Below are 13,954 nucleotides of genomic sequence, written 5' to 3' on the forward strand. Positions count from 1 at the left end.
TCTTTCTGCCTGTTACTTTATCTGTAAAATAAGGATGACAATAACAATAGGACCTATCTCAGAGGGCTCTTTGAGGTTAAATTAGTTCCATTATATACAGTGCCCGCCATGCATATAGTATTATATGAAGTGATGTCAGTAAGGAATAGCTTCCTTTTTTAAAATATATATTTTTATTGTTGATAGTATCACAGATATCTCCCATTCTCCTCTTTTCCTCCCTCCTAGAAATAGCTTTCTAATACAATTTTGAAGCTCCCCTTTGGTTTGTGAAAAACTTAAAGTTTAAATGTTAAAGGGTTGGTCTTAGAGATAACATTATCAGACTATTGTTGAATTATTGTTACAAATCATTAACAAATTTATAACTAAAAAACATTATAATTAAAAACCAATTATATATTTATAAACTATTAAAAAGTTAAATAATAAATTATAACAGAAATTATAAAACATTTGTAACTTAAATATATTGAGACATACTATTTATCAGATCTTGTAGATTCTTAATTGAAATATAATTGACATGTACACATTATATAAGTTTAAAAAGTACAATGTATTGATTTGAAACATTTATATATTACAGTATTATTACCATCATAGCTTTGGCTAACACCTCTATCATATCACATAATTATCATTTCTTTTTTTGGTGAGAACACTTAATAAATCTTGTAGATTTAACTAAAAGTGTATGTAGAGAGACACAGTTGTCTTAAGTGCATATAAAGGATTAAAGAAAACAAATGATTTAATAATAATTCATAGAGAGGAAAGAACAAAATATTTTAAAATTAAGTATAATTTCAAAATAATACAAGAAAATCAAAGTTGATTTTTGTTAGATCTGATGACACCAAGACAAAACAAAAAATTTAAAAACAATGGAAATGGGGATATAGTGCTAGATCCTGGAGATATCATAAAGCTAATAAGAGAATACTCTAAGCAATATTATATCAATAAATTTTAAAACTTAAATAAAATAAAAATGTAACTTGCCAAAACTAGAATAGAAAATTTGAATATTCTATAAACACTAAAAAATTTGAATCAGTGGTAAAAGTCTTCCCTGGAAGAAAACTTGAGGCCAAAATGATTTTTATCAACAAGTTGTACTAAAGTCAATTGGGGGGGAAAAAAGGGATATATGTCCTACTATGTATAATACTTTAAACAATAAAAAAAACCTAGTTGTACTAAGAATTAAAAGAAAATAATAATTCTAATCATGCAAAAATTTTTCTGTATGAGCCACACTTCTTTATCTGTAAGAGAAGAATGTTCATCACTTCATAGGGTTTTTGTGAAAACCTATTTTAGGATGGTATGTAAAGTATATAATAGAGTGCTGGTCACATAGTAAGCTATCAAAAATGAGAATTACAATATGAATAATGAATAATAATGATTATATCATAAAGGTATTTTGCTAAATAAAAATCTTTTACAGGGGGAAAAATAGACCATTTGGTGGTTAAAATGTGGGGCTCCTTAGCCCAATTGGTGAGCTATCATCAGATCTCCATGCCCTCCAATCCTCACTCCACCTACTTACTAATGCCTGAAATTCCATGTTAGATGGTTTTCTTTTGGTTCAAATACCTGGGTTTTTGTTAAAATTCAAAGAATCCCACTGGATAGAGGATATGGAGCATGGATACTGTGAGAAAATGTAAAGTTAAAATGGTCATCAAACCTGAATACATGAGCTCTCTGGTTTTAGGGCACTAAAGAACAGGATTGCAAGAGTGAAAGATAAGCCAAATATGAAGAAAGAAAGCTATTTCTATTTTACTCACCCAGGTATTCTTGTAGATATTCCAACAGGTGTCTTGTAGAAATCTGGGAGGTGCTGCCCCCACAGCTGCCTTCTGCTGGACCTGAATGTTGACTGCACTCTAGGTATCTAAATGTGCATAGAGTTCTTCCAGGAATTAGAGGCTATAGACATCATATGAGCATTCAGGATGAAGGCATTTACTTTTTAGGCTCTGGGCTTTTGGCCATGGTTCCTGCTAGCCATGGCTGCAAGAGGGGTACTTCTAAATAAGAATTCTTTCAAGTGTCTCCTTGGGTCTAGTGCGGAAAGAGAAGAGACAATTAACAGAAAGCACCATTTTCAGTTAATTACTCTCTAGAGTGATGGATGGAGAAAATGAGAAATGCTCCCAGCTGATTCCATTTCTCCATACATTCATGTGCCCTCATGACCTAATTTAAGCAAGTTCCAATTTTCCTTTCTAAACTTTCAGTATTATGACATCTGGGAGGAACTCTCAACACAGGGTGATCATATCATTCATTATCCAAACTCAACAACTTTGGTCATGAAAAGGAGAGTTATTAATAACCATGTCAGGACAATAAGCAAAATTGTCCCAAGCAAACCAGGTTGTATGGTCACCCAAAATTTAAGGTCTTTATCAGAACAATCATTCATTATGGTTTTGGTGATTATGTGCTCAGGCTCTTGACAGACCTACCTGGGTTGAATTCTAACTTAATTAGTTATGAGTTCTGTGACCTTTACCTTTTTACTTAATCTCACTGTGCCTTGCTTATGTAGTAAAATGAAGGCAATAATAGCACAACTACCTAAAAGGGTTGTGATGAACTTAGATAAAATAATATCTGCCCAGTGCATGGAAGCACTTAATGCATGCTATAAATTTGTTATTACTAATATTATCATTGTGATTTCTCTATTTTTCTATTCATACTAGAGGCCCAGTGCATGAAATTCATGCTCTCGGGTGGTCCCTCAGCCCGGCCTGCACCCTCTCGCAGTCCAGGAGCCCTCAGGGGATGTCTGACTGATGGCTTAGGCCTGCTCCCCACAGGAGCCTGGCTTCTGGCTGAGCGGCACCCCCCCCCCCCCCCGTGGGAGCACACTGACCACCAGGGGCAACTTCCACATTGAGCGTCTGCCCCCTGGTGGTCAGTGTGCATCATAACAAGTGGTTGTTCTGCCATTTGGTTGATTTGCATATTACCCTTATATTATATAGGATTTTTACCAAACTGGGATCATATTAGTATCTTCACCAATTGGGACTGAATCTTTGAGGGATTCCTAGCACTCTCTTAATAATGTCCTATAGTACTTCTTGGCTTGGAAACATGTGAACTAAATAAGTTATGTTTCTACACACCCAACATACAATGCTTACAGGTTAACAGCAATAAACATCTTTAGAAAGTGAACATGTCCCAAACACATTTTATGAGATCAATATTACCCTGATACCAAAGAAAGAAAGGAAACTACAAGCAATGAAACTCTAGCTCAATATCCCTCATGAATATAGATGCAAAAATTCTCAGCAAAACATAAGCAAATCGAATTCAACAATACATTAAAAGTACTATGCACCGTTATCAACCTGGATTTATCCCTGGGATGCAAAAAGGGTTCAACAGTCTGGCATGGGTGGCTCAGTGGTTGAATATTGACCTATGAACCAGGAAGTCATGGTTTGATTCCCAGTCAACTCACATGCCCAAGTTGTAGGCTCAATTCCCAGTATGGGTTGTGCAAGAGGCAGCCAATCAATGATTCTCTCTCATCATTGATGTTTATATTTCTCTCTCCTTCTCCCTTCTTCTCTGAAATCAATAAAAATATTTTTAAATGGTTCAACATACACAAATCAATAAATGTGACAACTCATTGATAAATTACAGATAAAAATCACATGACCATCTCAATAGAGTAGAAAAACCATTTGACAACACACAACATTCCTTCATGATAAAAACTCTCAATAACTTGTGGATAAAAGAAACATATCTCAACATAATAAAGGCAATATATGACAAACCCACTGCTGACATCATACTCAATGGGAAAAGACATAGAGTTTTTCCTCTAAAATCAGAAACAAGAGAAAGGATAACCACTTCCACCACTCTTATTCAACATAGAACTAAAGCAGTTAGGCAATATAAAGAAGTACGAGGCATCTGAATTGGGGGGAAAAGGAGTAAAATTATGTATTTGCATGTGGTGATTTTATATATATAAAAGATCCTAAACACTTCACCAAAGCTGTTAGAATTAGAAAGTAAATTCGGTAAGGTTGCAAAATATAATATCAACATAGAGAAATCAGTTGCGTTTCCAAACACTAACAACAAAACATCTGAAAAAGAAATAAAGAAAACAATCCTATTCACAAGGTAACCATTGGTCTAAATGTTCTTCAGGGTAAAGTCTGAATAACTGTGTTTTATATTCCCCATTTTTTAAGAGTTTTTTATTTTTTTATTAGTTAAGGTATTACAAATGTGTCCTCATCCCCCCCCCCCATTAACCCCCAGCGCCCCCCCCCCCCACACACACTCATGCTCCCATCCCCCTGTTGTCCATGTCCATTGGTTTGGCTTATATACATGTATACAGGTCCTTCGATTGATCTCTTCCCCTTACCCCTGCCCTCCCCTACTTTCCTTCTGGGGATTGATAGCCTGATCACTGTTTCTCAGTCTTTGGATCTGACCCTTTTCATCAGTCTATGTTGTGCTCTGTAATCCACAAATGAGTGAGATCATGTGGTATTTATCTTTCTCTGACTAGCTTATTTCACTTAGCATAATGCTCTCCAGTTCCATCTATGCTGTTGCAAAAGGCAAGAGTTCCTTCTTTTTTACCGCAGCATAGTATTCCATTGTGTAGATGTACCACAGTTTTCTAATCCACTCATCTGCTCATGGGCACTTAGGCTGTTTCCAAATCTTAGCTATGGTGAATTGTGCTGCTATGAACATAGGGGTGCATATATCCTTTCTGATTGGCGTTTCTGGTTTCTTGGGGTATATTCCTAGTAGTGGGATCACTGGGTCAAATGGGAGTTCCATTTTTAGTTTTTTGAGGAAGCTCCATACTGTTCTCCACAGTGGCTGCACCAGTCTGCATTCCCACCAGCAGTGCAGAAGGGTTCCTTTTTCTCCACATCCTCTCCAACACTTGTTGTTTGTTGATTTATTGATGATAGCCATTCTGACAGTTGTGAAATGATACCGCATGGTCGTTTTGATTTGCATCTCTTGTATAATTAGTGACTTTGAGCATGTTTTCATATGTCTTTCGGCCTTCTGTATGTTCTCTTTCCAAAAGTGTCTATCTAGGTCCGTTGCCCATTTTTTTATTGGGTTTTTTATCTTCCTTTTGTTAAGTTTCATGAGATCCCTGTAAATGTTGGAGATTAAACCCTTATTGGTGGCAAATATGTTCTTCCATGTAGTGGGTCTTCTTGTTGTTTTGTTGATGGTTTCCTTTGCTGTGCAAAAGCTTTTTATTTTGATGTAGTCCCATTTGTTTATTATCTCTTTAGTTTCCATTGCCCTAGGAGCATTATCAGAGAAGAAATTCCTTCAGCATATGTTTGCATATGCAATTTCGCTGCCTGTGGATTCTTCTAGTATTTTTATGGTTTCCCGTCTTATGTTTGTCTTTTATCCATTTTGAGTTTATTTTTGTGTATGGTGTGAGTTGGTGGTCTAGTTTCATCTTTTTGCATGTATCTGTCCAATTTTCCCAACACCATTTATTGAAGAGACTATCTTGACTCCATTGTATGTTCTTCCTCCTTTGTCAAATATTAATTGAGCATATTGGTTCAGGTCGATTTTTGGATTCTCTATTCTATTCCATTGATCTATATGTCTGTTCTTGTGCCAGTACCAAGCTGTTTTAAGAACAGTGGCTTTGTAATACAGTTTGATATCTGGTATTGAGATCCCACCTACTTTGTTCTTCTTTCTCAGGATTGCAGCAGCTATTCAGGGTCTTTTTTGATTCCAGGTGAATTTTTGGAACGTTCGTTCTAGATCAGTGAAATATGCCGTTGGTAATTTAATGGGGAGTGTGTTGAATTTATAGATTGCTTTGGATAGTATGGACATTTTGATGATGTTGATTCTACCAATCCATGAACTCGGTATGTTCTTCCATCTGTTTATGTCTTCCTCTATCTCTTTTTTCAGTGTCCTGTAGTTTTTTGCATATAAGACTTTTACCTCCTTAGTTAAGTTTATTCCTAGGTATTTTAATTTTTTTGGTGCAATGGTAAATGGGATTGCTTTTTTAGTTTCACTTTCTGTAAGTTCACTATGGGTGTAAAAAAATGCCATGGATTTCTTAGCATTAATTTTGTATCCTGCTACATTGCCGAATTCATTTATTAAGTCTAATAATTTTTTGATGGAGTCTTTGGGGTTCTCTATGTACAGTATCATGTCATCTGCAAATAAGGACAGTTTTACTTCTTCTTTTCCAATCTGGATGCCTTTTATTTCTTCTTCTTGTCTGATCACAATGGCTAGTACTTCCAGTACTATGTTGAACAGGAGTGGTGAGAGGGGGCATCCCTGTCTTGTTCCTGTTTTTAGGGGGAATTGTTTTAGTTTTTGCCCATTGAGTATGATGTTGGCTGTGGGTTTGTCATATATGGCTTTTATTATGTTGAGGTATGATCCTTCTATTCCCACCTTGCTGAGAGTTTTTATCAAAAATGGGTGTTGGATTTTGTCAAATGCTTTTTCTGCATCAACTGATATGACTATGTGGTTTTTCTCTCAATTTGTTTATGTGATGTATCACTTTTATTGATTTGCGGATATTGTACCATCCTTGCATCCCTGGGATAAATCCTACTTGGTCATGGTGTATGATCTTTCTGATGTACTGCTGGATCCAATTTGCTAGGATTTTGCTGAGGATTTTGGCATCTATGTTCATGAGGGATATTGGCCTATAATTCTCTTTCACTGTGTTGTCTTTATCTGGTTTTGGTATTAGGGTGATGCTGGCTTCATAGAATGAGCTGGGAAGTGTTCCTTCCTCTTGGATCTTTTGACATAGTTCAGGAGGATAGGTTTTAGTTCTTCCTTGAATGTTTGGTAAAACTCCCCTGTGAAGCCGTCTGGCCCCGGGCTTTTGTTTGCTGGAAGCTTTTTGATTACTGCTTCGATTTCCTCCATAGTTATTGGCCTATTGAGAATTTTGGATTCTTCCTGATTAAGTTTTGGAAGGTTGTATTTTTCTAGGAATATGTCCATTTCCTCCAGGTTGCCTAGTGTGTTGGAGTAGAGTTGTTCATAGTATTTTCTAACAATCCTTTTTTATTTCTGTGGGGTCTGTTGTTATTTCTCCTCTTTCATTTCTGATTTTGTTTATTTGGGTCCTCTCTCTTTGTTTCTTGGTGAGCCTGGCTAGAGGTGTATCAATCTTGTTTATCCTTTCCAAGAACCAGCTCTTGGTTTTGTTGATCTTTTGTATTGTTTTTTTTTGGTCTCTATGTCGTTTATCTCTGCTCTGATCTTTGTTATTTCCTTCCTTCTGCTTACACTGGGCTTTTCTTGTTGCTCTCTTTCCGACTCTTTGAGTTGTAGAGTTAGGTCATTTATTCTCATTGTTTCTTGTTTCTTGCAGTAGGCTTGTAGAGCTATGAACTTCCCTCTCAAGACTGCTTTCGCTGTGTCCCATAGGTTTTGGATTGTTGTGTTTTCATTGTCGTTTGTTGCCATGATGTTTTTTATTTCTTCTTTGATCTCTTTGGTAACCTAGTCATTGTTTAATAGTATGCTATTTAGTCTCCATGTGTTTGAAGCTCCTGATTTGACCCTCAATTTTGATTGATAGCCTTGCTGGGTACAGTATTCTTGGATTCAGACCTTTCCTTTGCATGACTTTGTATATTTCATTCCATTCCCTTCTTGCCTGATGTGTTTCTGTTGAGAAATCAGTTGCTAGTCTGATGGGGGATCCTTTGTAGGCAACTTTCTGTCTCTCTCTGGCTACTTTTAAGATTCTTACTTTGTCGTTGGTGTTTGCCAATTTAATTGTAAGGTGCCCTGGTGTTGGTCTTTTGGGGTTCATTTTGTTTGGGACTCTGTGAGCTTCTTGGATTTGTGTGAGTTTTTTCTTCCCCATTTCAGGGAAGTTTTCTGTTATTATTTTTTCAAACAGGTTTTCTATTCCTTGCTCAGTTTCCTCTCCTTCTGGCACCCCTATTATTCGGATGTTGTTTCATTTTGTGTTGTCCCAGAGTTCTCTTAGGCTCTCCTCCTGCTTTTTAATTTTTTTTTCTAGAAGCTGTTCTGCTTGGGTATTTTTTCCTACCTTGTCTTCTAGCTAGCTGATGCAGTCCTCTGCTTCTTCTAGTCTACTGTTGATGCTTTCTATTGAGTTCTTTATAGAAGTAATGTCATTTTTCATTTCCTCTTGGTTTTTCTTCATTTCCTTTGGTTCTTACACATATTGTTGAATTGGTCTTCCATTCTTTTCATCCACCTTATGACCATTTCTCTGAATTCTTTCTCTGACAGGTTGCTTGCCTCCATTGCCTCCATTTTGTTTACTTCTTTTTCTGATGATGCCTGTTTTTCTTTCATATGTGGGTTGGTTCTTTGTTTCACCATGATCTCTCTTCTCCAGGTGTTTGGTTATTTAGTTCCCTCTCTGCTGCGTTGATTTAAAGGCACAAAATACAACACAACAAGGCACAACGTACAAGGCACTGAACACAAATGTATTCACGATATTATTAACCCCAAATAAAGGTGACCACCCGAGCGAAGAGAATTAGGGGATAAAGAAGAAAAAAAGAGAAAAAGAAAAAACAAAAAGGAGTGCAGAAATGAGATTGGGAAAAGGGAGAGAAGGAAAAAAAGTAAGAGAGAGAATGAAATAGAGGTGGGGAAGAGGCTATTTGTATGGGGAGAAAACTCTAATAGAACTGCTACTAATCCCAACAAATTCCAGCAACAGATCCCTGGAGATTAATGCAAACTACAAACAGCCACTAATATCAAGGAAGGCAAGGGAAAACAGAAGCACAAAAATAACCAGAGAAAGAAAAAATAAGCATAACAGAAAAATGAAAATGAAAAACAAAACAATCTCCCAAACAAGTATAAAAAAAACCAATATACTCAAAATCAAGCAAACACTAGCAAAACGACAGAGAGAGAGAAAAAAAAAATTGGATAGTGAAGAAAGATAAGAGAGAGGTGTATATGGATTTAAAGCAAGGGATTGGAAATTAGATATATAAGTAGGGTGAAATTTAGACAGTGGGTAAAAAGAAGGAATAGGGAAAATCTAAAGCAGGAATAGGGTAAGAGAAACAGGACAACAAAAGGGTAAAAGTGAGGTAGAGAGTTTTGGCTTAAGGGTAAAGGTGAGATAGAGAGAAATGATGCTAAAGGAATGATGAAAATAGAGTGTAGAACACTAATCCCAAAATAAAATAAAGAAAAAAATAAAATGACACTTTAAAAAATGGTAAAATGATAGCAATAATACTGGTTAAAAAATGTAGTAATTAAAAAGGTAAAATCAGGTGATGAAAAAAAAATAAAATAGGTTTTTAATTAAAAGGTGAAAAAAGAATTTAAAAAATAAAATAAAATAAAAATGTGCAGTAGTGAAGGTGCTTCAGATCTTCTACTCTTCTTTTTGGCATGCCTTAGTCCTGCCAGGTATTCAGGAGAGTGTTGAATTTCCCTGCGATACACTGTTCCTCCGTGCTGTAAACCATAGTCCTGATTTTAAGGCAGGTTGTATTTGTTTACCAGACTGCCTTTATTTGTGTTTACAGAAGAGTCAGTTCGTGGCTCTGCCTTTGGGTGGCAGTGTGTCTGGATTGACCTCCCAGGCTATAAGTCCTCTCTATCAGTAGGGTTTATTTTTTCTATTGTACTTGAAACTGGTTTGGGAAAGTCCACTGCCCAGAGCTGGTTCTTTAATCGTTACTCCCCACTCTGTTTCCCAGGCTCCCCAAAAAGAACTTTCCCCTACAGGCTGTGTAAAATCAAGACCCTGATATGTTGTGCGAATTCGCAAGCCTCCACCTTCCAGCTCTGCGTGCAGTCTCCACGTGCCCACTCGCCCCTGGCACCAAGAAGCTGGCAGACTGGCAAAATCCAAGGCTGTGTTTTTGCATCCAGTCCAGCTACGGGCTTATTTTTAGCGTTCCCTTCTGCCAGCAGCCCTGTGGGACCCCTTCTACAATCGCAGGTCACACTGGCCCCAACGGCCGCAGACTCTGTGGGGCGCAGATTTCACCCCCTGCGCGGTCCTCTCTCCAACCTCAATTGCAAACCCCACTTTTAGGGGAAGTCTAACCTTTCTGTGAGAAGAAGCAGTGCTTGTCTGAGTTCACGTAGTCACACTGCTTGAGATCCCTTGTTTCCAGGTTAGTAGCCGATCTCTGGATGCCAGTAAAAGCCACTCAAGATGGCGCGGTCTCCGCGGCTGAGCCCACGCTCCAGGAGAGATTTCAGCCGCAGTCTCCAACTGTCCCATTTTTCCAGGAGTTCTCTGTCTTTCCCAGCTGCAGGCTGTCTCTCAGCTGAATATCCTCTGCCTATTCGGGCTGTATGTCACCCGTTTCAGCTGCTCACCCTTATCTGCTCCGGGAAAAGGCACAGGACACGTCCGTCTATACCTCCACCATTTTCTATCTCAATTTGCTGTGAATTTAATGGATTCAGCAATGGTACTGCTGTTCCCACACTCCCTGCCTCTCCTCCCCATTTTTTTAAAAACAATACTTTAATGGCATGTATTATCAGTAGCTCTAGCTAATAGTTCTCAACAAAAGCCCATGGAGACAGTTCCTGGAAGACAGCAGTTCTCAACAACCTCACCCATGCACAGCGGTCCCAGAATGTTAATTTCTAATTACCATCAGCAGTTTCTATTCATCACCTCCCTGAGCTCATCTGAACCTATCAAGAGGTACATCTGTGAAATATTGTGGAAGTATCCCCCACTAATATCTAACAAAGTTTGAAACCCTCATGGCCCCTTGGGGACAGGCATCCCATACATTTTCACACATTTGAAAGAGCAATGTGTCAAAGAACGCACCTATACCTGCATGGAGTGGTGAAGCAAATATCCTTTATTCATATTACAGTATTCTTGGCATGTGTTAAACCCACATGTTCTCTCCCAGAGGTTCAACAATCCCTTCCTCTCAATCCTGTACATGTGGAAATTCATGGAAGAATTAGCAAAGGCTTCAACTACTTTTTTACTTATAATCCTGAATTAAACAGAGTAATTCATGTGACTTGTTAAAATTGAAACCCCTAAAACATTGATTAAAAAATCCAATGAATCTCCAAGTACTATATATAAAGATAATAATATCTACTTTATATCAGTTTGTTCAAGTATGGACAATCTGCCAAATCTTGTTACACACCTTGTTCCTCTTTTTAACCAGACCACTATGACCACAAGCTTTATTTCCTCCTCAGATAGCAATAACTGGCCAGAGATAAGAACCCTGACTAAACCACTATCTCTTTCCTCTCATAACCATTGAGGTTTCCTGATAAATATCAACATTAAAATAACTCTAACCATTCTACTCCATCCATCATATCACTCCATACAACCACAAATCTCTAGGATATAAACCATTGAACACAATCTATAGAAAAGAATGTATGGCAGTCTTCCTTCTTTGTTCTTAGTCTTTCCAATATTGAATATTCAGTAACTCTGTTATTACAATGAGTTCCCACACAAGTCTCCTCACATCAAATTGAACAAATGATTAAAATATCAGAAATAACTTGGCAGTGTAATCCCACTCGCTATAAAACCAAGGGAAAATTTCAAGTCTTAATGGGGAAGAGAAAAAGAAGTTTGAGTCCCACAGTATCAGAAATTCCTATTGGCTGCGACATGGATTTTCAATATCCTCCCCCATTAGAAATCAGCAACGGCTACCAGATGCAAGAAATTATACCATTGGACTCAAGTAAATGGAACTGAAGGAACCACATACTTCATTGCATTCCTCTTTATGATTCAAATCACCTCCTCCTTCTTAGACTATAGCTGCTTGAGACTAAGAAGTGACCAAAATATATATTGGATTGTTAGCACTAAATGAGGCTGTAGAGAAATATTAACTATCTCAGCCACGATTTTCCAGGAGGCACAACTGGTCAATTGTACAGATTTGTTTCTGTACAAAAACATATCCACTCTCTCTATTCATTTCCATTATGGTCAGAAGCAGAACAAATACTGATCCCACCGTGGCTAGACTATGCTGCATCAGAATATTTGGAAGACAAGGTTTCTACATCCCTGGGGCCCTCTGCTGGGTATCTCTCCTTTAAGCTCAGAGGCCTGAGATGGAACAGAGATCAATCTCAGAGTCAAAAAAGAAGCAACAAGTAACTAAGCCTTGATGTTTCACATATATTTGCAGGTAGATTAATAAATGGTAAGGTAACGGCTCATGTAGGGGAAAAGTAATGAATCCCCAGGACTTAATGAAACTGTGTTTGTGTAGCCTCAAGTCAGCTGTGGTTCCATTTGGGCATGTTATCTGTGCCTAATTAAGTCTTTTTTGTTCAAAGTTGGTATGAATTTTATTATACTCCATTAATGTGCATATTATTGTGGATTAAGGTGATTTGATGAGACAAATCTTTCAAAAATCTCAGGACTATTGACCTCAGTAATACCCTCTCTTCTTTTGCAAACTCTTCAAGGAATCTTTGATTTCCTTGTTCCTCAGATGTAAATCAAGGGATTCAGTGTGGGAATCACCACACTGTAGAAGACCAATGCAAATCTGTTGAACCTGGAGGAAACACCAGAGCTGGAACTCAAGTAGACAAACGTACCCGAGGTATAAAAAAAGGGTGACTGCCATCAAGTGAAAAAGCACAGGTGGTGAAAGCCTTGGATCTGTCTTTAGCTAAAGGATCTTCATGATGGAGAAGACAATATAGACATAGGATGTCATGATAACTAGGCATTTATTATTCGAAAGATCAGTGTCAACATAGCCATCATGAGTTGTATAAAGAAAGTGTCAGTGCAGGACAGGACTACCAGTTGAAATATGTCACAGAAAAAGTGGTGGATGACATTAGGCCCACAGAAGTGGAGCCGAAGTATGGCACACAATTGGGATATAGAAACAGAAAGTCCAGCCAAATAGGACCCAAGCACAATTGAAACATAGAGGTTAGGCAACATGATTGATGTATAGAGAAGTGGGTTACAAATGGCAGCATATCCGTCATAAGCCAAGGCTGTCATGAGACAAGACTCACTCACTTCCATGGTTGAAAAGACAAAGTACTGAACAGCACAGCCCACAAAGATTATCGTTTGCTGCTCCTGGAAGAAGTTCAACAGCAACTTGGGGGCTGATGAAGTCACATAGCAGTTATCTATGAAGACAGATTACTAAGGAAGAAGTATATGGGCATTTGGAGGTGGGAGTTGATTCTTATTAGGATGATGAGGCTCAAGTTCCAAGTCAGACTCATAATGTAGATCAACAGGAATACAACATACAGCCCTGCTATGATTCTGGAAATTTCTGAGAATCCCAGGAGAATGAAATGGGTGATCTCTGTAATATTTCTTCCATAAATCATTGGCTTGTTGTTCCTAAAATCAAAAAAAGACAAGAGAATGCATCACTGACTCAGGTGAAATGATAGCATTACAGTTCTCACGTGTGACATTTTTTCCTCCAATGAGCACTGGAAACAAGGGGAAATGTTTCACTGTCCTGGATGGAAGATTCTCTATCTCCTGCTCACTCATGATCTGGGATGGAGAACTACCCAACCCCTGGCTCGTTGCACCCCTACTTCCAATTTCCAGCATCTGTCAGTGAAAAGTCTGGTAATTTACTTTCTTTGTGTGAGTATATTGAAACTGTGCCTTTGATCAAAACAACCTAGGGGTTCTTACTTTTCCAAAGTGAAAGCTTGGATACTGAATGAGATACCTGTCAACCCTATGTGGATGAATTCTGCCTCTTCATTCAGCAGGTCATAATCTCAATATTCTTTATATATACATATATTATTGATTTTTTACAGAGAGGAAGGGAGAGGGATAGAGAGTTAGAAACATCAATGAGAGAGAAGCATCGATTAGCTGCCTCCTGCA

The 13,954-nt window shown here is 37.8% G+C and overlaps 1 pseudogene; it reads right to left on the bottom strand.

The window, feature by feature from the left end:
- Positions 1-12,494: 12,494 nt before the first annotated feature.
- LOC139017735 (olfactory receptor 5AN1-like) lies at positions 12,495-13,431 on the bottom strand (annotated as a pseudogene).
- Between the last annotated feature and the right edge of the window lie 523 nt (positions 13,432-13,954).

The sequence above is a fragment of the Myotis yumanensis genome, unplaced genomic scaffold, assembly GCF_028538775.1.
Source record: "Myotis yumanensis isolate MYYU_CA2020_CCGP unplaced genomic scaffold, mMyoYum1.0.hap1 SCAF_10, whole genome shotgun sequence".
Classification (NCBI taxonomy): domain Eukaryota; kingdom Metazoa; phylum Chordata; class Mammalia; order Chiroptera; family Vespertilionidae; genus Myotis; species Myotis yumanensis.